Source organism: Lithobates pipiens, unplaced genomic scaffold (assembly GCF_037356315.1).
Source record: "Lithobates pipiens isolate NorthernLeopardFrog02 unplaced genomic scaffold, aLitPip1_a1.2 Scaffold_13, whole genome shotgun sequence".
Lineage (NCBI taxonomy): Eukaryota > Metazoa > Chordata > Amphibia > Anura > Ranidae > Lithobates > Lithobates pipiens.
Window position 1 is genome coordinate 535,266,984 of NW_027507718.1, and position 27,844 is coordinate 535,294,827.

General features: G+C 51.6%; 1 long non-coding RNA gene across 1 annotated transcript in view; it reads right to left on the bottom strand.

Moving 5' to 3' along the window:
• The window catches only part of LOC143975724 (uncharacterized), a 59,165-nt gene that overhangs the window by 11,588 nt on the left and 19,733 nt on the right, over positions 1 to 27,844 (bottom strand). The window contains exon 2 of the long non-coding RNA XR_013272411.1: positions 7,237 to 7,290. This is a non-coding gene — a long non-coding RNA (uncharacterized LOC143975724). The remainder of the gene's footprint in view (positions 1 to 7,236; positions 7,291 to 27,844) is intronic.

Below are 27,844 nucleotides of genomic sequence, written 5' to 3' on the forward strand. Positions count from 1 at the left end.
CCTAGATCCCCCCAGAGGTTCCCCTCCCCCCAGGTCCTTCTCCATCCTAGATCTCCCCAGAGGTTCCCCTCCCCCCAGTCTATAGATTGCATTCAGATTTTTTCCACCCAAAAACATTATTTTAATTTTTTCCACATTAAACATCATTTGCCATGTAGTTGCCCCTCCCCCCATTCATTTGTTCAGATCTTCTTGGAAGGTTTCCACATCCTGCGGAGAAATTATTGCCCTGCTTAGCTTAGTATCATCCGCAAATACAGAGATTGGACTGTTTCCCCCATCCCCCTCCTCCAGGTCATCTATGAACAAATTAAACAGGATTGGACCCAGCACAGAACCCTGGGGGACCCCACTACCCTCCCCCGACCATTCCGAGTACTCCCCATTTATCACCCCCCTCTGAACGTACCCTTGTAGCCAGTTTTCCATCCATGTACTCACCCTATGGTCCATGCCAACGGGCCTTCCTTTATCTAGATACACCACGTCTACGGGCCTTCCTTTATCCAGATACACCACGTCTACGGGCCTTCCTTTATCTAGATACACCACATCTACGGGCCTTCCTTTATCCAGATACACCACGTCTACGGGCCTTCCTTTATCCAGATACACCACATCTACGGACCTTCCTTTATCCAGATACACCACATCTATGGACCTTCCTTTATCCAGATACACCACATCTACGGGCCTTCCTTTATCCAGATACACCACGTCTACATGCCTTCCTTTATCCAGATACACCATGTCTACGGGCCTTCCTTTATCTAGATACACCACATCTACGGGCCTTCCTTTATCTAGATACACCACGTCTACGAGCCTTCCTTTATCTAGATACACCACGTCTACGGGCCTTCCTTTATCCAGATACACCACATCTATGGACCTTCCTTTATCTAGATACACCACGTCTACGGGCCTTCCTTTATCTAGATGGCAACTCACCTCCTCATAGCAGGTTAATAGATTGGTTTTGTAAGAACGATTCTTCATGAATCCATGCTGATTACTGATAATGATAACATTCCCATTACTAAAATCTTGTATATAGTCCCTTATCATCCCCTCCAAGAGTTTACATATTATTGATGTTGGGCTGACTGGTCTGTAATTCCCAGGGATGTATTTTGGGCCCTTTTTAAATATTGGTGCTACATTGGCTTTTCTCCAATCAGCTGGTACCATTCCAGTCAGTAAAAATTAGGAACAATGGTCTGGCAATTACTTGACTGAGTTCCCTAAGTACCCTCGGGTGCAAACCATCTGGTCAGGGTGATTTATTAATGTTAGGTTTCCCAAGTCTAATTTTAATTCTGTCCTCTGATAACCATGGAGGGGCTTCCTGTGATGTGTCCTGAGGATAAACACTGCAGTTTTGGTTACTGAAGCCCCCGATTCCCTTGTGAAGACTGAAGAGAAGAATAAATTCAATACCTTCACCATCTCCCCATCCTTTGTAACCAGATGTCCTTCCTCATTCTTTATGGGGCCAATATGGTCTGTCCTCCCTTTTTTACTGTTTACATACTTAAAGAATTTCTTAGTTTTTTTTTTTCACTCCTCCACTATGTGTCTTGCGTGTTCTATCTTAGCCGCCCTTATTGCACCCTTACATGTCTTGTTGCATTCTTTGTAAAGTCTGAATGCTGATGATGATCCCTCAACCTTGTATTTTTTTTGAAGGCCTTCTCCTTTGCTTTTATATGCATATTTACATTGGAGTTAAGCCATGCAGGACTTTTGTTCACTCTTTTAAATTTATTTTTCAACGGGATGCATTGGCTAATGCCCTTATTTAATATGCTCTTACAGCAAACCTCTATCATATAAAATACACCTATGATAAAAATGTACTTAATTTCTTTGTATGTGGGCAAACTTACACAATCTGCAGGGGGTCAAATACATATTTTCCCCACTGTATAGCACTAAGAAATCAATACACATAAGTAGCACATTGTAGGAAACCGTAAAACAAATCCCAACCCCACCCACCCTGCACACAACCCCGCCCACCGTGCAAACAACCTCGCCCATCCTGCACACAACCCCAACCACCCTGCACACAACCCAGCCCACCCTGCACACAACCCCGCCCACCCTGCACATAACCCCAACCACCCTGCACACAACCTCGCCCACCCTGCACACAACCCCAACCACCCTGCACACAACCCCGCCCACCCTGCACACAACCCCAACCACCCAGCACACAACCCCAACCACCCTGCACACAACCCCAACCACCCTGCACACAACCCCGCCCACCTTGCACACAACCCGCCCACCCTGCACACAACCCCAACCACCCTGCACACAACCCCAACCACCCTGCACACAACCCCAACCACCCAGCACACAACCCCAACCACCCTGCACACAACCCCAACCACCCTGCACACAACCCCAACCACCCTGCACACAACCCCGCCCACCCTGCACATAACCCCAACCACCCTGCACACAACCCCAACCACCCTGCACACAACCCCGCCCATCATGCACACAACCCGCCCACCCTGCACACAACCCCAACCACCCTGCACACAACCCCAACCACCCTGCACACAACCCCACCCACCCTGCACACAACCCCACCCACCCAGCACACAACCCCAACCACCCTGCACACAACCCCACCCACCCAGCACACAACCCCAACCACCCAGCACACAACCCCAACCACCCTGCACGCAACCCCAACCACCCTGCACGCAACTCCGCCCACCCTGCACACAACCCCGCCCACCCTGCACACAACCCCAACCACCCTGCACGCAACCCCAACCACCCTGCACGCAACCCCGCCCACCCTGCACACAACCCTAACCACCCTGCACACAACCCCGCCCACCCTGCACACAACCCCAACCACCCTGCACACAACCCCGCCCACCCTGCACACAACCCCACCCATCCTGCACACAACCCCAACCACCCTGCACGCAACCCCAACCACCCTGCACGCAACCCCGCCCACCCTGCACACAACCCCAACCACCCTGCACGCAAACCCCGCCCACCCTGCACGCAACCCCAACCACCCTGCACACAACCCCAACCACCCTGCACGCAACTCCGCCCACCCTGCACACAACCCCAACCACCCTGCACACAACCCCAACCACCCTGCACACAACCCCAACTACCCTGCACACAACTCCACCCACTCTGCACACAACCCCACCCACCCTGCACACAACCCCACCCACCGTGCACACAACCCCGCCCACCCTGCACACAACCCCAACCACCCTGCACACAACCCAGCCCACCCTGCACACAACCCCGCCCACCCTGCACATAACCCCAACCACCCTGCACACAACCCCGCCCACCCTGCACACAACCCCTCCCACCCTGCACACAACCCCAACCACCCTGCACACAACCCCAACCACCCTGCACACAACCCCAACCACCCTGCACACAACCCCAACCACCCTGCACACAACCCCGCCCACCTTGCACACAACCCGCCCACCCTGCACACAACCCCAACCACCCTGCACACAACCCCAACCACCCTGCACACAACCCCAACCACCCTGCACACAACCCCACCCACCCTGCACACAACCCCAACCACCCTGCACACAACCCCAACCACCCTGCACACAACCCCAACCACCCAGCACACAACCCCGCCCACCCTGCACACAACCCCAGCCACCCTGCACAGAACCCCAACCACCCTGCACATAACCCCGCCCACCTTGCACACAACCCGCCCACCCTGCACACAACCCCAACCACCCTGCACATAACCCCAACCACCCAGCACACAACCCCAACCACCCTGCACACAACCTCGCCCACCCTGCACACAACCCCAACCACCCTGCACACAACCCCGCCCACCCTGCACATAACCCCAACCACCCTGCACACAACCCCAACCACCCTGCACACAACCCCAACCACCCTGCACACAACCCCGCCCACCTTGCACACAACCTGCCCACCCTGCACACAACCCCAACCACCCTGCACACAACCCCAACCACCCTGCACACAACCCCACCCACCCAGCACACAACCCCGCCCACCTTGCACACAACCCCGCCCACCTTGCACACAACCTGCCCACCCTGCACACAACCCCAACCACCCTGCACACAACCCCACCCACCCTGCACACAACCCCACCCACCCAGCACACAACCCCAACCACCCTGCACACAACCCCACCCACCCAGCACACAACCCCAACCACCCAGCACACAACCCCAACCACCCTGCACACAACCCCAGCCACCCTGCACACAACCCCAACCACCCTGCACGCAACTCCGCCCACCCTGCACACAACCCCGCCCACCCTGCACACAACCCCAACCACCCTGCACACAACCCCAACCACCCTGCACGCAACCCCAACCACCCTGCACGCAACCCCGCCCACCCTGCACACAACCCTAACCACCCTGCACACAACCCCGCCCACCCTGCACACAACCCCAACCACCCTGCACACAACCCCACCCATCCTGCACACAACCCCAACCACCCTGCACGCAACCCCAACCACCCTGCACGCAACCCCGCCCACCCTGCACACAACCCCGCCCACCCTGCACACAACCCCAACCACCCTGCACGCAAACCCCGCCCACCCTGCACGCAACCCCAACCACCCTGCACACAACCCCAACCACCCTGCACGCAACTCCGCCCACCCTGCACACAACCCCGCCCACCCTGCACACAACCCCAACCACCCTGCACACAACCCCAACCACCCTGCACACAACCCCAACCACCCTGCATGCAACTCTGCCCACCCTGCACACAACCCCAACTACCCTGCACACAACTCCACCCACTCTGCACACAACCCCACCCACCCTGCACAAAACCCCACCCACCGTGCACACAACCCCGCCCACCCTGCACACAACCCCAACCACCCTGCACACAACCCAGCCCACCCTGCACACAACCCCGCCCACCCTGCACATAACCCCAACCACCCTGCACACAACCCCGCCCACCCTGCACACAACCCCGCCCACCCTGCACACAACCCCAACCACCCTGCACACAACCCCAACCACCCTGCACACAACCCCAACCACCCTGCACACAACCCCGCCCACCTTGCACACAACCCGCCCACCCTGCACACAACCCCAACCACCCTGCACACAACCCCAACCACCCTGCACACAACCCCAACCACCCTGCACACAACCCCACCCACCCTGCACACAACCCCAACCACCCTGCACACAACCCCAACCACCCTGCACACAACCCCGCCCACCCTGCACACAACCCGCCCACCCTGCACACAACCCCAACCACCCTGCACACAACCCCAACCACCCAGCACACAACCCCGCCCACCCTGCACACAACCCCAGCCACCCTGCACAGAACCCCAACCACCCTGCACACAACCCCAACCACCCTGCACGCAACTCCGCCCACCCTGCACACAACCCCAACCACCCTGCACGCAACCCCAACCACCCTGCACGCAACCCCGACCACCCTGCACACAACCCTAACCACCCTGCACACAACCCCACCCACCCTGCACACAACCCCAACCACCCTGCACACAACCCAGCCCACCCTGCACACAACCCCCCCCACCCTGCACGCAACCCCAACCACCCTGCACACAACCCCGCCCACCCTGCACACAACCCCAACCACCCTGCACACAACCCCAACCACCCTGCACACAACCCCGCCCACCTTGCACACAACCCCAACCACCCTGCACACAACCCCAACCACCCTGCACACAACCCCACCCACCCTGCACACAACCCCAACCACCCTGCACACAACCCCAACCACCCTGCACACAACCCCACCCACCCAGCACACAACCCCAACCACCCAGCACACAACCCCGCCCACCCTGCACACAACCCCAGCCACCCTGCACACAACCCCAACCACCCTGCACACAACCCCAACCACCCTGCACGCAACTCCGCCCACCTTGCACACAACCCCGCCCACCCTGCACACAACCCCAACCACCCTGCACGCAACCCCAACCACCCTGCACGCAACCCCGCCCACCCTGCACACAACCCTAACCACCCTGCACACAACCCCGCCCACCCTGCACTCAACCCCAACCACCCTGCACACAACCCCGCCCACCCTGCACGCAACCCCACCCAACCTGCACGCAACCCCAACCACCCTGCACGCAACCCCAACCACCCTGCACGCAACCCCAACCACCCTGCACGCAACCCCAACCACCCTGCACACAACCCTAACCACCCTGCACACAACCTCGCCCACCCTGCACACAACCCCAACCACCCTGCACACAACCTCGCCCACCCTGCACACAACCTCAACCACCCTGCATGCAACCCCAACCACCCTGCACGCAACTCCGCCCACCCTGCACACAACCCCAACCACCCTGCACACAACCCCAACCACCCTGCATGCAACTCTGCCCACCCTGCACACAACCCCAACCACCCTGCACACAACTCCACCCACCCTGCACACAACCCCAGCCACCCTGCACACAACCCCGCCCACCCTGCACACAACCCCAGCATGTTGAGTGCTTCATTCCCATAACAAAACAGTAAGGCGACCTCGGAGGTCAAAGGTCCTCCTTCAAAAAAGATGTCTACATACGCTAAGGATTTCAACCCTCTGGAACCCAAAAGGAAACCCCCCAGCGAGAAAAGTTGCAAGTAAGTTCGACTGAATTTACTGTATGTTTGGTAGGGTGATTGTGAAGATGTTTGGGTTCAATTCATGAAAGGGTTTGGGCCCACTCAAGAGAGGGAGGAACACTGGTAGACAAATTGGCATTCATGTTCCCCAAGCCACAGCGTATTGCCAAGTTGTTGCCAAGGTGCACATATCTGTTTCTCCTCCTCCACCTTACCCACTTCAGTCTGCCCCCCACTATACCAAGTCATGACCTCTCAGCAGCCTCCACTGACAGGGATGATGGTATAGCACAGGGTGTCCCAGGACCTTGCAGCACATCTGCTAGCAGTACACCACCAGCTGTAGACTGTAGCCAGTAAATTTCACTGCCCCATCTGCTGCGATATTGCGGTATTGGGGATCTGAGAATCCTATTGGATGGAATGATGAGGAACACCAATAGAATTACAGAGGCCATGACAGTTATGGAGGGAGCCCCACCTAATCTACATGGAGATATTTCCACCTAAACCTGGAATGTGTAGAAATAGAACAGAAAAGTGTCCGCAATACGACACTCACCAGAACCACCTTCTAATGATCCTTCATCTACAGACGGGTCAGATCCGGGATCACCTGCAAAGAGAAAACCAATTAGAATTTAGTTCATTCTCAGGATTCAAACACAACATTTCCCCTTTTGTTGGATATAATTGATTTTAAACCACTTGCCCCTCACCCACAGTACATTTACCGCGGGCGACAGCTATTGGCGAGGTGACATACCCGTACATCGCCGCCTGTTCTCAGGTCTGGCACGAGTTTGTCAGCAAGTTTCAGCCAATGAATTTGGCTGTATACCTGCTGATCGGCTGTGTCCAATCACAGTGCAGAGTTCTGTGTTTACAAACACACAGAGCTCTGTACACAGACAGCAATCTGGCTGCTTCTTCTCCCTAAAATCCACTCCAGGGAGAAAAGAGCAGCCAGATCTGTGAGTAAGAGCAGCACATATTACCCACAATACACATGTTAGGAACACAATGAACCCCAAGATCCCCCCTGATGCTAACCCCTTCCCAGCCAGTGTCATTAGTACAATGTATAGTATTATCACTGATCGTAATATTTGTTTCCCTTCTAGTCAGTGTCTGTTAGTGCCAGATTGTCCACCACACTATCACAATCACACCATAAGATCCCCACCATTACCAGTATATTGTCTATAGCTGCATAAATCCCAGTATATATCCCATAGAAATCCCAGTATATATCCTATATATATCCCAGTATATATCATATATATATCCCAGTATATATCCCATAGAAATCCCAGTATATCCCCCAGTATATATCCCATATAAATCCCAGTATATATCCTATATACATCCCAGTATATAAATCCCAGTATATATCTCATATAAATCCCAGTATATAGCCCATATAAATCCCAGTATATATCCTATATATATCCCAGTATATATACCATAGAAATCCCAGTATATCCCCAAGTATATATCCCATATATATCCCAATATATATCCTATATAAATCCCAGTATATATCCCATATAAGTCCCAGTATATATCCTATATACATCCCAGTATATAAATCAAAGTATATATCCCATATAAATCCCAATATATATTCCATATAAATCCCAGTATATATCCTATATACATCCCAGTATATATCCTATATACATCCCAGTATATAAATCCCAGTATATATCATATATACATCCCAGTATATATCCTATATACATCCCAGTATATAAATCCCAGTATATATCCCATATAAATCCCAGTATATAATCCATATAAATTCCAGTATATATCTCATGTATATCCCAGTATATATCCTATATAAATCCCAGTATATATCTCATATAAATCCCAGTACATAAATCCCAGTATATATCCTATATATATTCCAGTATATAAATCCCAGTATATAAATCCCAGTATATATCTTATATAAATCCCAGTATATATCCTATATATATATATATATATATATATATATATATATATATATATATATATATATATATATATATATATTCCAGTATATAAATCCCAGTATATATCCCATATAAATCCCAGTATTTATCCCATATAAATCCTAGTATATAAATCCCAGTATATATCCTATATATATTCCAGTATATAAATCCCAGTATATATCCCATATAAATCCCAGTACCGGTATATAAATCCCAGTATATATGTCATATAAATCCCAGTATATATCCCTTATAAATACCAGTATATATCCCATATAAATCCCAGTATATATCCCATATAAATCCCAGTACTGGTATATAAATCCCAGTATATATCCCATATAAATCCCAGTATATATCCCATATAAATCCCAGTACCAGTATATAAATCCCAGTATATATGTCATATAAATCCCAGTATATATCCCTTATAAATCCTAGTATATAAATCCCAGTATATATCCCATATAAATCCCAGTATATATACCATATAAATCCCAGTACCGGTATATAAATCCCAGTATATATCCTATATATATTCCAGTATACAAATCCCAGTATATATCCTATATAAATCCCAGCATATAAATCCCAGTATATATATATTTATCTCATATAAATCCCAAGATATATCCTATATAAATCCCAGTATATATTCCATATAAATCCCAGCATATAAATCCCAGTATATATATATTTATCTCATATAAATCCCAAGATATATCCTATATAAATCCCAGTATATATTCCATATAAATCCCAGTATATAAATCCCAGTATATATCCCATGGTCATTATTATTATTATACAGGATTTATAGAGCGCCAACAGTTTGCACAGTGCTTTACAACACGAGGGAAGACAGTACAGTTACAATACAATTCAATACTGGAGGAATCAGCGGGCCCCGATCGTTAGAGCTTACAATCTAAAAGGGAGGGTCAATAGAGAGAAAAGGAAATAACTGCGGGGGATGGAGAAAATAAAAGTACAGTTGTTAGGATGGGGCAGGATAGGCTTTTCTGAAGAGAAAAGTTTTCAGGGATCGTCCAAAAGTAGATAGTGTTGGAGATAGTCTGACGGATTGGGGTAGGGAGTTCTGGAGAGTGAAAGAGGCTCGGGAGAAGTCCAGGAGGCCAGCATAGGAGAAGGTAACAAGGAAGGTAGAGAGCAGGAGGGGAGTGAAGAGAGCGATTGGGTTGGTATTTTGAGACTAGCTTAGTGCTGTAGCTGGGGGTCGAGCTGTGGGTGGCTTTGTAAATTATTGTTAGTATTTTGAATTTAATATGTTGAGTGAGTGGCAGCCAATGGAGGGATTGGCAGAGAGGGGTGGAGGACACTGTGCAGAGGCCAGTGGAGGGATTGGCAGAGAGGAGTGGTAGGCACTAAGTGGAGACTAGGGATGAGCTTCGTGTTCGAGTCGAACATTGGCTGTTCGTCCGTTCGGCGAAATCCGAACACTTTGGTCCGTTCGCGTCAAATTCGCGTGGCGCTCACGGCCCACAATGCACTGCGATGGCACAGTGCATTGCTGGCTCATGATTGGCCAAGCATGCACTGTGACCCCGCATGCTTGGCCAATCGCAGCGCCAGCAGCGAGGAGAGCCATGATTGGCCACAGGCAGGATGCCTGTGGCCAATCATAGCTCAGGCTGTGTAGTACACGCCCCACACTATATAAGGCCGCCATCGCAGCGGCCTCGTGTAGTGTGTTGGCGTCTGAAGCAGTGGGTGTTCTGTGTACCTTCAACACAGTACACACCGATCGTTTTCGGCCGATTTTCGATCTTGCTCTTCTGTAGTGGTTGTTGTCTGTGTGCCCTGACCGCAGTATACACCGCTATATTCACCTCACCTATATAGCTAGTGATCTATCTTTTATAATAGAGCTTGCAGTCAGTAGTGTTAGGAGATAGTGCGTGCTGTCTGCGTGCTCTGTACCCAGTACACACCGCTATATCCACCTACATAGCTCTTCTCTATTTGAGCCCACTTGCCATCTGCAGGAGTTATTGGAAGTTGTGTGTGCCTCCAGCACAGCACAGTATACATCTGTATATACCCCTTTATATCTGGTGTTCTATAATAAAGGCATCTGCAGGAGTTAGTGGGTGTTGTGTGCCTCCAGCACAATATACACTGCCCAACTGCTTTTTTAACCAACTCCCTTCAGGCCATTACCATGTCTGGAAGGCCAACAAGGAGAGGCAGACAGGCGCGAGCCCATAAAAGAGGGCAAGCAGGCTCTGTGTCTAGAGACAACAGTGCTGGTCGTGGACGCGGTGCATTGTCATCAGCACGTGGCCATGGGACATGCTTGTCCTTCTTTTCGGCAGCTGGACATGTTGAACCGCAACATGCCAACGACTTGGTAGAGTGGATGACCAAGCCCTCTTCATCCTCCTCATCCTCTCTCACCCAGTCTCAGGGTAGTCGCAAAGCAGCTGCCAACGCATCGTCTTCCCTCCTCTCAATGTCATCATCAGTGACTCCTTCCCTAGACCCACCACGTCCTCCTGAGGAGTCTCCTGAACTCTTTGAGCACAGTGTTGGGTACATGCTCCAGGAGGATGCCCAGTGTTTTGTGGGCTCTGATGATGACACTCAGCTAGAGGAAGGCAGTAGCGTGAGCGCAGAGAGAGGGGATGCTCAAGAAGGACAGCAATCTTCAGTCATGTTCCACAACCTGCAGCATACTACCAGGTTTGCTCCAGCGATGAAGAGGGAGGGGATGATGAGGTCACTGACTCCATGTGGGTGCCTGGAAGGAGGGAGGAGGAGGAGGAGGAGGCACATGTCCAACGAGGCAGGATGCCCTCCGGGGGCCAGCTTAGGGGCAGCACACCGACTGAATCACACCGCAGAGCTCTGCCTATACAGGGCGCTGCCTCTGCGCGTTATTCTAAAAGTTCTTTGGTGTGGGCCTTTTTTGAGACGAGTGCATCAGATCGCACCGCTGCTATTTGCAACATATGTCTCAAGCGTATCTCGCGTGGCCAAAACATCAGCCGCTTGGGCACCACATGCTTGACCAGACATATGTTGACCTGCCATGCAGCTCGTTGGCAAGCGTACCTTAAAGACCCACACCAAAGAACAAAGTGGACCTCTCCTTGCTCCTCATCAGCTGGCATCTCCAACCCCACTAGACCTTCAGTCCTCTCTGAAACCTGCTCTGAGAGGAATGAAGGTGTAGAATTAGGTGTGTCACAGCCAAGTGCTTCCGGGCACTCTGCTAGCAGTACACCCACGTCCGATTATAGCAGGCAAATGTCCCTGCCCCAGCTGCTGGACCGGCGGAAGAAGTTCACTCCCAGCCATCCACATGCCCAGCGGTTGAATGCTAGCTTGGCTAAATTGCTAGCACTTCAACTGCTGCCTTTTCAGTTGGTAGACTCTGCCCCCTTCCGTGAGTTTGTAGAATGTGTGGTTCCTCAGTGGCAGGTCCCCAAACGCCACTTTTTCTCACGGAAGGCGATTCCGGCTCTCTACCGGCATGTGGAAGGCAATGTCCTTGCCTCGCTGGACAGGGCGGTCAGCGGTAAGGTGCATATTACCGCTGACTCATGGTCCAGCAGGCATGGACAGGGACGTTACCTGTCTTTCACGGCCCATTGGGTCACTCTTCTGGCAGCTGGGAAGGATGCAGGACAAGGTGCAGTAGTGTTGGAGGTTGTTCCGCCACCACGCCTCCAAAATGCTACTATTGGTTGTGACACACCTCTCTCCTCCACCCCCTCCTCTTCTTCCTCCATGGCCTCTTCCAGTGCTCTGTCCTCAGAACCAGCGGTGCTCCGTAGACGTTCCAGGGGCTACGCAAGTACGCAGGCAAAACGATGCCATGCCGTAATTGCGCTGGTTTGTTTGGGGGACAGGAGCCACACTGGGGGCGGATGTTTTGTCAGCTCTGCAGGGGCAGGCCGAGAGGTGGTTGACGCCACGCCAGCTTAAGCCAGGAATGGTGGTTTGCGACAATGGCACCAACCTCCTCTCCGCCCTCCGACAGGGACAACTGACCCATGTGCCCTGTGTAGCTCACGTCCTTAACCTGGTGGTGCAGCAGTTCTTGGGCAGGTACCCCGGCTTACATGATGTCCTGAAGCAGGCCAGGAAAGTCTGTGTGCATTTCCGACGGTCATTTAATGCCTGTGCTCGGCTGGCTGAGCTCCAAAAGGAGTTGAACCTGCCCAAGAACCGCCTTATATGTGACATGCCCACCAGATGGAACTCAACATTGGCCATGCTGCAGCGGCTGCACACGCAGCAGAGGGCCATCAATGAGTACCTGTGCGACTACGGCACCAGGACAGGGTCAGGGGAGCTTGGTTTTTTCTCACCACGCCAGTGGGGCATGATCAGGGATGCATGCACTGTCCTGTCACCGTTTGAGGAGGCCACAAGGATGGTGAGCAGTGACAGTGCATGCATCAGTGACACTGTACCTCTTGTCCACCTCTTGGAGCATACGCTGCGTGGAATAATGGACAGGGCACTTGAGGCAGAACAGAGGCAGGAAGAGGAGGACTTCCTTGCCTCTCAAGGCCCCCTTTATCCAGACAGTGTTCCTGCTGTGCCACCCATCACACAGGAAGAGGATGAGGAGGAGGAAGAGGAGGAGGAGGATGATTGTGTCAGCATGGAGGTGGAGGCTGGCACTCAGCATCAGCAGTCTTATAGGGATGATTTACAGTCCCAAGAAACCCGTGGACTTGTACGTGGCTGGGAGGAGGTAGCTGCGGATCATGTTGTCCTTAGTGACCCAGAGGACTCCGGACCGAATGCCTCAGCTAACCTACGCTGCATGGCCTCCCTGATCCTGCAAAGCCTGCGGAAGGATCCTCGTATTCTTCGGATCAAGGAGAAGGACCATTACTGGCTGGCCACTCTCCTTGATCCACGGTACAAGGGTAAGGTTGCCGACCTAATCTTGCCATCGCAGAGGGAGCAGAGGATGAGACATCTCCGGGAGGCCTTGCAGAAAGGTCTGTGCAACGCGTTCCCAGAGACTGGGAGGTTACAAACTCCTGGTCCTGGACAAAGTGTTGCTGACACATCGGTCAGGAGGAGCGGTGGAGAAGGTGGCCGTCTGACTGATGCTTTCAGACAATTTTTTAGTCCGCAGCCCCAAGGTATGATCAGTTCCAGCAACCATCGCCAGCGTCTCATTTACATGGTGCAGGAATACCTAGGGGCAAGGTCAGACTTGGACACCTTTCCCACCGAAAAACCTCTGGCTTACTGGGTCTTGAGGATGGATCACTGGCCAGAGCTTGCATAGTATGCAATTGAGCTACTGGCCTGTCCTGCATCCAGCGTTCTTTCGGAACGCACCTTCAGTGCTGCTGGTGGCTTTGTTACCGATCACAGGGTGCGCCTGTCCACCGAATCAGTTGATCGACTGACCTTCATCAAGATGAATCAGTCTTGGATCACCCACAGCTACCAAGCACCTGAAGCTGATGTAACCGAATAATTTTTTTTGAAATATCACATCCCTTCCAGACTGCCTATGCTGATGCTGAGTGACTGTCCTGTTATGTTGATTGTCTATCCTCTTCCTCCTCCGCTGATATGTTGGAAGAACATTTCTGGTTCTGGGTGATGCCATCAGCCCAATTTTTCTGCCCCTGTTTAACAGGGGCGTTTAAGTACAATTTTTGATGCAATGCTTTGCAGCAGGGCTAATTCCTGCAATCAAACAAGAGTATATGGGAGAGGTTGCAGTGTGGTGGCACCAGCACCAGTGCCTAAGGCCCAATTTTTCTGTCCCTGTTTAACAGGGACATATAATTACAATTCTTGATATAATATTTCACAGGAGGGCCCCTTCCTGTGCCCACCCAGAGTAACGGTGAGGACTTATAGTGTTGTGGCACCAGCACCACAACCACCAAAGGTCAATTTTTCTACCACTGTTCAACAATGGCATGTAATTACAATTCTTGATATAATCGTTCACAGCAGGGCGCTCCAGCGCCCACCAAGAGTCACTTTCAGGGCTTACAATGTTGTGGCAAAACCAACACCTTGTTCCGCCATTTCTGCAGAGCATATAGGGCAGGCCCCTACTTTCAAACATCCAACTTACAAACATCTCCTACTTGCAAACGGAAGGAGACAACAGCAAGTGAGATGAAAAAAGATGGACGACAAAACAAATTATACAGGGGTGATAACCCTTCCCTATGTTTTCCAAAAAGCTTAAAAATCGTTTTTTTGACTGGAGCTACACTTTAAAAATGTACCAGTTGAAAATTACAAACAGTTTAAACTTAACACAACAAACCTACACAGTCCCTGTCTTGTTTGCACCGCCTGTATACTGCTGTTCTGAGTATATAGGGCCTGGGGGCCACACGCCTTTCCTTTTTTTAATATGGGTACGGGGTTCCCCTTAATATCCGTACAAGACCCAAAGGGGCTGGTAATGGGCAGGGAGGGCTACCCATGCCATTTTTCTGAATGATTTTCAACCATATTGCAGGAACCAGATATAACATTAAAACCGCAAGCAGTTTTAAATGATGTTATTTCCGTTAAATGTCATTTTGTGCAGGGACTGTTCTAAACACGGGAAACACGTGGCACTTCACAGGCATACTACAGACACCCCCCAGGCACCATATTTAAAGGAATATTTCACTTTTTTTTCACTTTAATCGTCATTAAAATCAGTGCTCCCGCCAAAACGGACATTTTTAAAAACATTTTAGGCATTGACCCATGTCCCCTGGGGCAGGAGCCAGGTCCCCAAACCCTTTTTAGGACAGTATCTTGCATATTAGCCGTTAAAATTAGCACTTTTCATTTCGAACGTTCGAGTCCCATAGACTTCAATGGGGTTCTAACGTTCGTTCGAATTTGGGGTCCGTTCGAAAGTTCTGGTGCGAACCGAACCGGGGGGTGTTCGGCTCATCCCTACTGGAGACCAGTGGAGGGATTGGTAGAGAGCAGTGGGTCGGACTGAGCGGAGACCAGTGGAGGGATTGGTAGAGAGCAGTGGGTGGGACTGAGCAGAGACCAGTGGAAGGATTGGTAGAGAGGGGTGGAGGACACTGAATGGAGGCCAGTGGAGGGATTGGTAGAGAGGGGTGGAGGACACTGAATTGAGACCAGTGGAGGGATTGGTAGAGAGGGGTGGAGGACACTGAATGGAGGCCAGTGGAGGGATTGGTAGAGAGGGGTGGTGGACACTGAGTGGTTTGTAAGGTGGGTGAGCCTGGTAGTAACATTCATTATGCACTGAAGGGGGAGGAGCCTATGTTGAGTTAATCCAATGAGGAGGGAGTTGCAGTAGTCTAGGCGGGAGATAACCAGGGAGTGATTTAGGAGCTTTGTGGTGAATTTGGTTATAAAGGGGCGTATTTTGAAGATGTTGCAGAGGTTGAGGCGGCAAGCTTTGGAAAGTGATTGGATGTGAGGCCGAAAGGAGAGTTCAGAGTCCAGGACAAGAACTAGCACCCTGGTTTCCAGGGACGGGTTGATTGGTTGTGTCATTGCTCTTGACTAGGGATGAGCCAAACACCCCCCGGTTCGGTTCACACCAGAACCTTCGAACGGATCGAAAATTCGTGTGAACTTTAGAACCCCATTGAAGTCTATGGGACTCGAACGTTCGAAATGAAAAGTGCTAATTTTAACGGCTAATATGCAAGATACTGTCCTAAAAAGGGTTTGGGGACCTGGCTCCTGCCCCAGGGGACATGGGTCAATGCCTAAAATGTTTTTAAAAATGGCCGTTTTGGCTGGAGCACTGATTTTAATGACGATTAAAGTGAAAAAAAAAAGTGAACTATTCCTTTAAATATGGTGCCTGGGGGGTGTCTGTAGTATGCCTGTGAAGTGCCACGTGTTTCCCGTGTTTAGAACAGTCCCTGCACAAAATGACATTAAACGGAAATAACACCATTTAAAACTGCTTGCGGTTTTAATGTTATATCTGGTTCCTGCAATATGGTTGAAAACCATTGAGAAAAATGGCATGTGTAGCCCTCCCTGCCCATTACCAGCCTATTTGGGTCTTGTACGCATATTAAGGGGAACCCCGTACCCATATTAAAAAAAGGAAAGACCCCCAGGAACTACATACTCAGAACAGCAGTATACAGGCGGTGCAAACAAGACAGGGACTGTGTAGGTTTGTTGTGTTAAGTTGAATCTGTGTGTAATTTTCAACTGGTACATTTTTAAAGTGTAGCTCCAGTCAAAAAATCTATTTTTAAGCTTTTTGGAAAACATAGGGAAGGGTTATCACCTCTGTATAATTTGTTTTGCCATCCGTCTTTTTTCATCTCACTTGCTGTTGTCTCCTTCCGTTTGCAAGTAGGAGATGTTTGTAAGTTGGATGTTTGAAAGTAGGGGCCTGCCCTATATGCTCTGCAGAAATGGCGGAACAAGGTGTTGGTTTTGCCACAACATTGTAAGCCCTGAAAGTGACTCTTGGTGGGCGCTGGAGCGCCCTGCTGTGAACGATTATATCAAGAATTGTAATTAAACGCCCCTGTTAAAGAGGGGCTTAAAAATTGGGCTGGTGGCATCACCCAGAACCAAAAATGTTCTTCCAACATATCAGTGGAGGAGGAAGAGGATAGACAATCAACATAACAGGACAGTCACTCAGCATCAGCATAGGCAGTCTTGAAGGGATGTGGTATTTCAAAAAAAAATATTCGGTTACATCAGATTCAGGTGCTTGGTAGCTGTGGGTGATCCAAGACTGATTCATCTTTTCTTCTTTATGAAGGTCAGTCGATCAACTGAGTCGGTGGACAGGCGCACCCTGTGATCGATAACAAAGCCTCCAGCAGCACTGAATGTGCGTTCTGAAAGAATGCTGGATGCAGGACAGGCCAGTAGCTCAATTGCATACTGTGCAAGCTCTGGCCAGTGAGCCATCCTCAAGACCCAGTAAGCCAGAGGATTTTCAGTGGGAAAGGTGTCCAAGTCTGACCTTGCCCCTATGTATTCCTGCACCATGTAAATCAGACGCTGGCGATGGTTGCTGGAACCGATCATACCTTGGGGCTGCGGACTAAAAAACTGTCTGAACGCATCGGTCAGACGGCCACCTTCTCCACCGCTCCTTCTGACCGATGCCTCAGCAACACGTTGCCCAGGACCAGGAGTTTGTAACCTCCCAGTCTCTGGGAACGCGTTGCACAGACCTTTCTGCAAGGCCTCCCGGAGATGTCTCATCCTCTGCTCCCTCTCCAATGACAAGATAAGGTCGGCAACCTTACCCTTGTACCGTGGATCAAGGAGAGTGGCCAGCCAGTAATGGTCCCTCTCCTTGATCCGAAGAATAGGAGGATCCTTCCGCAGTCTTTGCAGGATCAGGGAGGCCATTCAGCGTAGGTTAGCTGAGGCATTCGGTCCGGAGTCCTCTGGTTTCACTAAGGACAACATGATCCCAGCCACGTACAAGTCCACAGGTTTCTTGGGACTGTAAATCATCCCTACAAGACTGCTGCTGCTGATGCTGAGTGCCAGCCTCCACCTCCATGCTGACACAATCATCCTCCTCCTCCTCCTCCTCTTCCTGTGTGATGGGTGGGACAGCAGGAAAACTGTCTGGATAAAGGGGGCCTTGAAAGGCAAGGAAGTCCTCCTCTTCCTGCCTCTTTTCTGCCTCAAGTGCCCTGTCCATTATTCCATGCAGCGTATGCTCCAAGAGGTGGACAAGAGGTACAGTGTCACTGATGCATGCACTGTCACTGCTCACCATCCTTGTGGCCTCCTCAAACGGTGACAGGACAGTGCATGCATTCCTGATCATGCCCCACTGGCGTGGTGAGAGAAAACCAAGCTCCCCTGACCCTGTCCTGGTGCCGTAGTCGCACAGGTACTCATTGATGGCCTTCTGCTGTGTGTGCAGCATGGCCAACGTCGAGTTCCACCTGGTGGGCATGTCACATATAAGGCAGTTCTTGGGCAGGTTCAACTCCTTTTGGAGCTCAGCCAGCCGAGCACAGGCATTAAATGATCGGCGGAAATGCACACAGACTTTCCTGGCCTGCTTCAGTACATCCTGTAAGCCCGGGTACCTGCCCAAGAACCGCTGCACCACCAGGTTAAGGACGTGAGCTACACAGGGCACATGGGTCAGTTGTCCCTGTCGGAGGGTGGAGAGGAGGTTGGTGCCATTGTCGCAATCCACCATTCCTGGCTTAAGCCGGCGTGGCGTCAACCACCTCTCGGCCTGCCCCTGCAGAGCTGACAAAATATCTGCCCCAGTCTGGCTCCTGTCCCCTAAACAAACCAGCGCAAGCACGGCATGGCATCGTTTTGCCTGCGTACTTGCGTAGCCCCTGGAACGCCTACGGAGCACCGCTGGTTCTGAGGACAGAGCACTGGAAGAGGCCATGGAGGAAGAAGAAGAGGAGGGGGTGGAGGAGAGAGGTGTGTCACAACCAATAGTAGCATTTTGGAGGCGTGGTGGCGGAACAACCTCCAACACTACTGCACCTTGTCCTGCATCCTTCCCAGCTGCCAGAAGAGTGACCCAATGGGCCGTGAAAGACAGGTAATGTCCCTGTCCATGCCTGCTGGACCATGAGTCAGCGGTAATATGCACCTTACCGCTGACTGCCCTGTCCAGCGAGGCAAGGACATTGCCTTCCACATGCCGGTAGAGAGCCGGAATCGCCTTCCGTGAGAAAAAAGTGACATTTGGGGACCTGCCACTGAGGAACCGCACATTGTACAAACACATGGAAGGGGGCTGAGTCTACCAACTGAAAAGGCAGCAGTTGAAGTGCTAGCAATTTAGCCAAGCTAGCATTCAACCGCTGGGCATGTGGATGGCTGGGATTGAACTTCTTCCGCCGGTCCAGCAGCTGGGGCAGGGACATTTGCCTGCTATAATCGGACGTGGGTGTACTGCTAGCAGAGTGCCCGGAAGCACTTGGCTGTGACACACCTAATTCTACACCTTCATTCCTCTCAGAGCAGGTTTCAGAGAGTACTGAAGGTCTAGTGGGGTTGGAGATGCCAGCTGATGAGGAGCAAGGAGAGGTCCGCTTTGTTCTTTGATGTGGGTGTTTGAGGTACGCTTGCCAACGAGCTGCATGGCAGGTCAACATATGTCTGGTCAAGCATGTGGTGCCCAAGCGGCTGATGTTTTGGCCACGCGAGATACGCTTGAGACATATGTTGCAAATAGCAGCGGTGCGATCTGATGCACTCGTCTCAAAAAAGGCCCACACCAAAGAACTTTTAGAATAACGCGCAGAGGCAGCGCCCTGCACAGGCGGAGCTCTGCGGTGTGATTCAGTCGGTGTGCTGCCCGTAAGCTGGCCCCCGGAGGGAATCCTGCCTCGTTGAACATGTGCTTCCTCCTCCCTCCTACCAGGCACCCATGTGGAGTCAGTGCCCTCATCATCCCCTCCCTCTTCATCGCTGTAGCAAACCTGGCAGTATGCTGCAGCTTGTGGAACATGACTGTCAGATTGCTGTCCTTCTTGAGCATCCCCTCTCTCTGCATTCACGCTACTGCCTTCCTCTAGCTGAGTATCATCATCAGAGCCTACAAAACACTGGGCATCCTCCTGGAGCATGTACCCAACACTGTGCTCAAAGAGTTCAGGAGACTTCTCAGGAGGACGTGGTGGGTCTAGGGAAGGAGTCACTGATGATGACATTGAGACGAGGGAAGATGATGCGTTGGCAGCTGCTTTGCTACTACCCTGAGACTGGGTGAGAGAGGATGAGGAGGATGAAGAGGGCTTGGTCATCCAGTCTACCAAGTCTTCGGCATGATGCAGCTCAACATGTCCAGCTGCCGAAAATAAGGACAAGCGTGTCCCATGGCCACGTGCTGATGACAATGCACCGCGTCCACGACCAGCACTGTTGTCTCTAGACACAGAGCCTGCTTACCCTCTTTTATCGGCTCGCGCCTGTCTGCCTCTCCTTGTTGGCCTTCCAGACATGGTAATGGCCTGAAGGGAGATGGGAAAACCAGCAATTGGGTAGTGTATATTGTGCTGGAGGCACACAACACCCACTAACTCCTGCAGATGGCAGATGGCTCAATTAGAGAAGAGCTATATAGGTGGATATATCGGTGTATAGTGCGGTCAGGACACGCAGACAACACGCACAATTTCCTACAACTGACTGCAAGCTCTATTACAGAAGAGCAATATAGCTAGCTATATAGGTGGATATAATGGTGTATACTGCGGTCAGGGCACGCAGACAACAGCCACAAATTCCTGCAGATTGCTAACAGGTCAATTACAGAAGAGCAAGAACGCAAAATCGGCCGATAACGATCGGTGTGTACTGTGTTAAAGGTACACAGAGAACACCCACTAACTCCTACAGACGCCAACACACCACAAAAGGCCGCCACGCTGGCGGCCTTATATAGTGTGGGGCGTGTATGACACAGCCTGAGCTATGATTGGCCACAGGCAGAATGTGGCCAATCATGGCTCTCCTCGCTGCCGGCGCCGTGATTGGCCAAGCATGTGGGGTCACAGTGCATGCTTGGCCAATCATGAGCCAGCAATGCACTGCAATGGCATAGTGCATTGTGGGCCGTGAGCGCCACACGAATTTGGCGCGAACGGCCCATAACGTTCGGTATTCACCGAACGTGCGGACAACCGTTGTTCAAGTCGAATCAAGAGTGAATAAATTCAGTTCCTCTAAACTTTCCTCATAGCTGAGCTCCTCCATGCCTCTTATCAGTTTGGTTGCCCTTCTCTGAACTTTCTCCAGTCCCCTGATATCCCTTTTTGAGAACTGGTGCCCAAAACTGAACTGCATATTCCAGATGAGGTCTTACTAATGATTTGTACAGGGGCAAAATGATATCTCTCTCTCTGGAGTCCATACCTCTCTTAATACAGGAAAGGACTTTGCTCACTTTGGAAACCGCAATCCTTCTCCACTATGGATCCCCCCAGATCCTTCTCCACTATGGATCCCCCCAGATGGTCTCTGGGAACACTTGGCCTACTGTCGCAAAGGTCAAAACACTTCTACTGGAGAGTGCTGTGATCCCCCTGGCACAGGTAACCCTTCTACTTGTTGGCTGAGGACTGCATACCAGTAGGACCAGCGCCCCAGTGCTGCACTACACTCCTGACATCCATGAGAGCAGGGGTGTAGCTAGGTCTACAAAAGATCTGGGCAGCCCCCCCATCATTACCAGGGAATTCCTGGTAATGATGGGGGGCTGCATTCTTGGCAAATATGGGGCTTAATTCCCGGCAATGATGGGGGCTGCATTCTTGGTAAAGATGGGGGCTGCATTCTTGGCAATGATGGGGGGCTGCATTCTTGGCAATGATGGGGGCTGAATTCCTGGCAATGATGGGGGGCTGCATTCCTGGCAATGATGGGGGCTGAATTCCTGGCAATGATGGGGGGCTGCATTCTTGGCAATGATGGGGGGCTGCATTCCTGGCAATGATGGGGGCTGAATTCCTGGCAATGATGGGGGGCTGCATTCTTGGCAATGATGGGGGGCTGCATTCCTGGCAATGATGGGCGCTGAATTCCTGGCAATGATGGGGGGCTGCATTCTTGGCAATGATGGGGGGCTGCATTCCTGGCAATGATGGGGGCTGAATTCCTGGCAATGATGGGGGGCTGCATTCTTGGCAATGATGGGGGCTGAATTCCTGGCAATGATGGGGGGCTGCATTCTTGGCAATGATGGGGGCTGAATTCCTGGCAATGATGGGGGGCTGCATTCCTGGCAATGATGGGGGCTGAATTCCTGCGAATGATGGGGGGGCTGCATTCTTGGCAATGATGGGGGGCTGCATTCCTGGCAATGATGGGGGCTGAATTCCTGGCAATGATGGGGGGCTGCATTCTTGGCAATGATTGGGGGCTGTATTCTTGGAAATTATGGGGGCTGCATTCTTGCCAATGATGGGGGCTGCATTCCTGGAAATTATGGGGGACTGCATTCTTGGCAAAGATGGGGGCTGAGTTCCTGGCAATGATGGGGGGCTGCATTCCTGGCAATGATGGGGACTGAATTCCTGGCAATGATGGGGGACTGCATTCTTGCCAATGATGGGGGGCTGAATTCCTGGGAATGATGGGGGGCTGCATTGCTGGCAATGATGGGGGGCTGCATTCCTGGCAATGATGGTGAGTCTGCATTCCTGGCAATGATGGGGGGCTGCATTCCTGGCAATGATGGGGGTCTGCATTCTTGGCAATGATGGGGGGCTGAATTCCTGGCAATGATGGGGGCTGAATTCCTTGCAATGATGGGGGGCTGCATTCTTGGAAGGGATGGGGGACTGCATTCTTGCCAATGATGGGGGGCTGAATTCCTGGCAATGATGGGGGGTTGCATTCCTGGCAATGATGGAGGCTACATTCTTGGCAATGATGAGGGCTGAATTCCTGGATATAATGGGGGGCTGCATTCTTGGCAATGATGGGGAGGCTGCATTCTTGGCAATGATGGGGAGGCTGCATTCTTGGCAATGATGGGGGCTGAATTCCTCGTAAAGATGGGGGGCTGCATTCTTGGCAATGATGGGGAGGCTGCATTCTTGGCAATGATGGGGGCTGAATTCCTGGAAATTATGGGGGGCTGCATTCTTGGCAAAGATGGGGGCTGAATTCCTGGCAATGATAGGGGGCTGCATTCTTGGTAAAGATGGGGGGCTGCATTCTTGGCAATGATGGGGGGCTGCATTCTTGGCAATGATGGGGGGCTAAATTCCTGTAAATGACGGGGGGTTGCATTCTTGGCAATGATGGGGGCTGCATTCCTGGCAATAATGGGGGGCTGCATTCTTGGCAATGATGGGGGGCTGCATTCTTGGCAATGATGGCGGACTGAATTCCTGGCAATGATGGGGGGCTGCATTCTTGGCAATGATGGGGGCTGCATTCTTGGCAATGATGGGGGCTGCATTCTTGGCAATGATGGGGGGCTGCTTTCCTGTAAATGATGGGGGGCTGCATTCCTGGCAATGATGGGGGCTGAATTCCTGGCAATGATGGGGGGCTGCATTCTTGGCAATGATGGGGGGCTGCATTCTGGGCAATGATGGGGGCTGAATTCCTGGCAATGATGGGGGGCTGCATTCCTGGCAATGATAGGGGGCTGCATTCTTGGCAAAGATGGGGGGCTGCATTCTTGGCAATGATGGGGGCTGAATTCCTGGCAATGATGGGGGGCTGAATTCCTGGCAATGATGGGGGGCTGCATTCCTGGCAATGATGGGGGCTGAATTCCTGGCAATGATGGGGGGCTGCATTCTTAGCAATGATGGGGGCTGAATTCCTGGCAATGATGGGGGGCTGCATTCCTGGCAATGATGGGGGGCTGCATTCCTGGCAATGATGGGGGCTGAATTCCTGGCAATGATGGGGGGCTGCATTCTTGACAATGATGATGGGCTGCATTCTTGGCAATGATGGGGGGCTGAATTCCTGGCAATGATGGGGGGCTGCATTCCTGGCAATGATGGGGGCTGAATTCCTGGCAATGATGGGGGGTTGCATTCTTGACAATGATGATGGGCTGCATTCTTGGCAATGATGGGGGGCTGCATTCTTAGAAATGATGGGGACTGCATTCTTGGCAATGATGGGGGCTGCATTTTTGGCAATGATGGGGGGCTAAATTCCTGGAAATGATGGGGGCTGCATTCTTGGCAATGACAGGGGGGCTGAATTAATGGCAATGATGGTGGGCTGCATTCTTGGCAATGATGGGGGCTGCATTCTTGGCTATGATGGAGGCTGCATTCTTGGCAATGATGGGGGGCTAAATTCCTGTAAATGACGGGGGCGGCATTCTTAGCAATGATGGGGACTGCATTCTTGGCAATGATCTGGAGGCTGCATTCTTGGCAATGATGGGGGGGCTGTATTTCTAGTAATGATGAGGGCTGTAGTCTTGGCAATGATGAGGGGGCTGCATTCTTGGCAATTATGGGGGACTGCATTCTTGGCAATGATGTGGGGCAGAATTCCTGGCAATGATGAGGGGCTGCATTCCTGGCAATGGTGGATGCTGCACTCATGGCAATGGTGAGTAGTGATGGACGAACTTCCAACGAGACGTTTTGCGAACCCGACCAAAAGTTTGTGAACCGCAAGGTTCGCGGCAGGCCCCATTGACTTTAATGGCAGACGAACCTTAAAAACCACCAGGTCATATTTTCAGCCACAAAATACTTACTATCTGTGCACACATAGTCCCACCACATGGCCACTGACATAACACATGTATGAAGTGAATCTGGGATCAACAACTACAAGCATTCTTTTTTTATCTGTGAAATTTTGACAATTCAGGAGAGCATGAAGGCCAAGGAGGAGAGGCAAGGTCAGGCCAGGCTATGAAGGTGGTCCAGGAGATGATCAGTTCTACAGTCAGGGCAGCGCAGTCCTGTGCCAGTGTCCCAGTGTGCCAACCTGTGCTTGAGCCCCTCCCTCTGCCCGGCCCTTACCCTCACCTATGCAGGCCTCCACTGCGGTGGTCCGGAGGTGCCAGTCCAGTGCTGATCCTCAGCCATGGTGCTGGCACTGCCTGCTGATTGGCTTCTCCACTGCTATCTCCCTCACTGTCTGAAACCAGCACCATGATAGAGACTGAGCACTGACACCAGCACAGTGATAGAGACTGAGCACTGACACCAGCACCGAGATAGAGAGCACTGACACCAGCACCGTGATAGAGAGCACTGACACCAGCACCGAGATAGAGAGCACTGACACCAGCACCGTGATAGAGAGCACTGACACAGCACCGTGAGAGCACTGACACCAGCACCGTGATAGAGAGCACTGACACCAGCACCGAGATAAAGAGCACTGACACCAGCACTGATACAAGCAACTTGCTGCGGGACCCAAAAATGTGACACCGCTCAACCTCTTAAAACAGGAGGGTACGGGCATATTGTTACGGTGTGCTTTTTTTATACAAGTGAGCCAAGGGTAGAAAAAAGGTCCATGTGCTCGATTAAATAAATCGTTTATAGAGTTATGCATATACATGGTCTACTGGTCACATGTGTTGAATTCCTCCAAGATCCATGCCTCATTCATTTTTATAAATGTGAGGTAGTCAACACTGTCGTGAGCTAGGCTAGTGTGCTTATCGGTCACGATCCCCCCTGCTGCGCTGAACGTCCTTTCGGACAGGACACTGGGCGAGGGGCAAGCCAACAGTTCCATTGCAATCCAGGCGCTGTTGGATTGGTACCCACAACTCTTTCTCTGGGAGTGGGAATGCCTCCTCTGCCAGCGCACGCAAAAGCAGAATGCAGCATTTCTCAAAGTGCTGCATTCTGACAGCCCTCTGCGACGGCGGTAACATTTTCGCCATTTTGTGTTTGTACCGGGGGTCTAAGTACGTTGCCATCCAGTACTGGTCCTTGACCTTTATGCTTTTTATACAGGGGTCCCTATTAAAACACTGGAGCATGAAGGCCCCCATTTGCACTGAACTGGAAGCGGTGTGGTGGCCTGGCTTCTGCTCATCATCCAGGATAATGTCGTCCTCTTCATTCTCCTCTCCCCATCCACGGACAACAACAGGGATTCCAGAAAGTTTAAAGCATGCTCTTCTTGCTCCTCCTCATCCGCCCCGGCACCATCCTCCTCTGACTCCTCTTTAGACTACTGTTGTTGACTTGTCTCAGATAGAGTAGCCCCCCCTGGGAATTCATCCAGCATTGCGACTTCCTCATCTTCCCGCTCCTGCTCCTCCACAGCTTGATCAATGACACGATGCAATGCACGCTCCATAAAGAAGGCATAAGGTACCATGTCACTGATGGCGCCATGGCTGCGACTGACCAGTTTGGTGATCTCCTCAAATGGCCGCAGAAGTCTGCATGCATCGCGCATGAGCAGCCACTGGCGCGGTGAAAAAAAAACAAGCTCCCCAGAACCTGTTCTGCCGCAGAGTTCATACAGGTAGACGTTAACTGCACGTTTCTGCTGCAGCAGCCTATCAAGCATATAGAAGGTTGAGTTCCATCGCGTTGGGCAATCGCAAATAAGACGTCTGACCGGCAGATTGTGTCGCCGCTGAATGTCAGCAAGGCGAGCCATGGTCGTGTAAGATCTTCTGAAATGGGCCGAGATTTTACTTGCCTGCCGCAAGATGTCCTGGACCCCAGGGTATTTGAATCGCTGCACGACCAAGTTTAAGACGTGTGCCATGCATGGCACGTGCGTCATTTTGCCCTGTTTCAATGTGCTAAGCAGATTGGCACCGTTGTCACACATCACTTTACCAACTGTCAAATTGAGCGGTGTTAGCCACTGATCTGCCTGTGAACGCAAAGCTGAAAGGAGCCCTGGGCCAGTGTGGCTCTTGGCTTCCAGGCACAACAGAGGCAGCACAGCATGGCAACGTCTCACCGTCGAATAGGTTCTGGGGATCTTGGGCGGCACAGAGGAAGAGACACTAGCAGCGGAAAAGGAGGAGTCAGCCAAGGAGGAGAGGGAGGAGGATGAAGTAGGAGGAGGAGGAGAAGAAGGGCCAGGCCTGCATGCAATCTGTGGCAGTAAAATCAAATCTACACGGGTGCCACGGGTTACATGCTTGACGGCCATCAGAAGGTTCACACAGTGGGCAGTAAAAGTGATATACCTTCCCTGCCCGTGTTTGCTAGACCACGTGTCTGTGGTCAGATGTATCTTGGCACGACACTGTGTGCCAGATATACATTCACTTGCCGCTGAACATGGCCATATAGCTCTGGGATGCCCTTCTGTGAGAAATACTTCCTTCCTGGGACCTTCCATTGGGGTGTTCCAATGGCCACAAATTTTCGAAAGGCCTCCGAGTCCACCAGTTTATATGGCAGTAGTTGGCGGGCTATGAGTTCTGACAAGCCAGCCGTCAACCGTTGGGCAAGAGAGTTATCCGGCGTCATCATTTTTTTACGCTCGAACATTAGGCCCACGGAAGCCTGCATTTTTGCAGAAAAACGTGAGCTTGGTGTGACGGAAGGTGGAGTGGAGGACAATTGTGAGGAGAGAGGAGAAGGAGAAGTAGAAGACGAGGCTGGACGGTGAGAGCCTGCAGTGTGGCTTTGTGTGTTCCGTTGCTCCCACTGGGCTCGGTGATGGCTGCTCATGTGCCTTCTTAAGGCGGTCGTCCCTAGGTGAGTGTTGGGCTTACCGCGACTAATGCGTTTACTGCAAAGGCTGCAGATGGCAACGCTATTGTCAGCA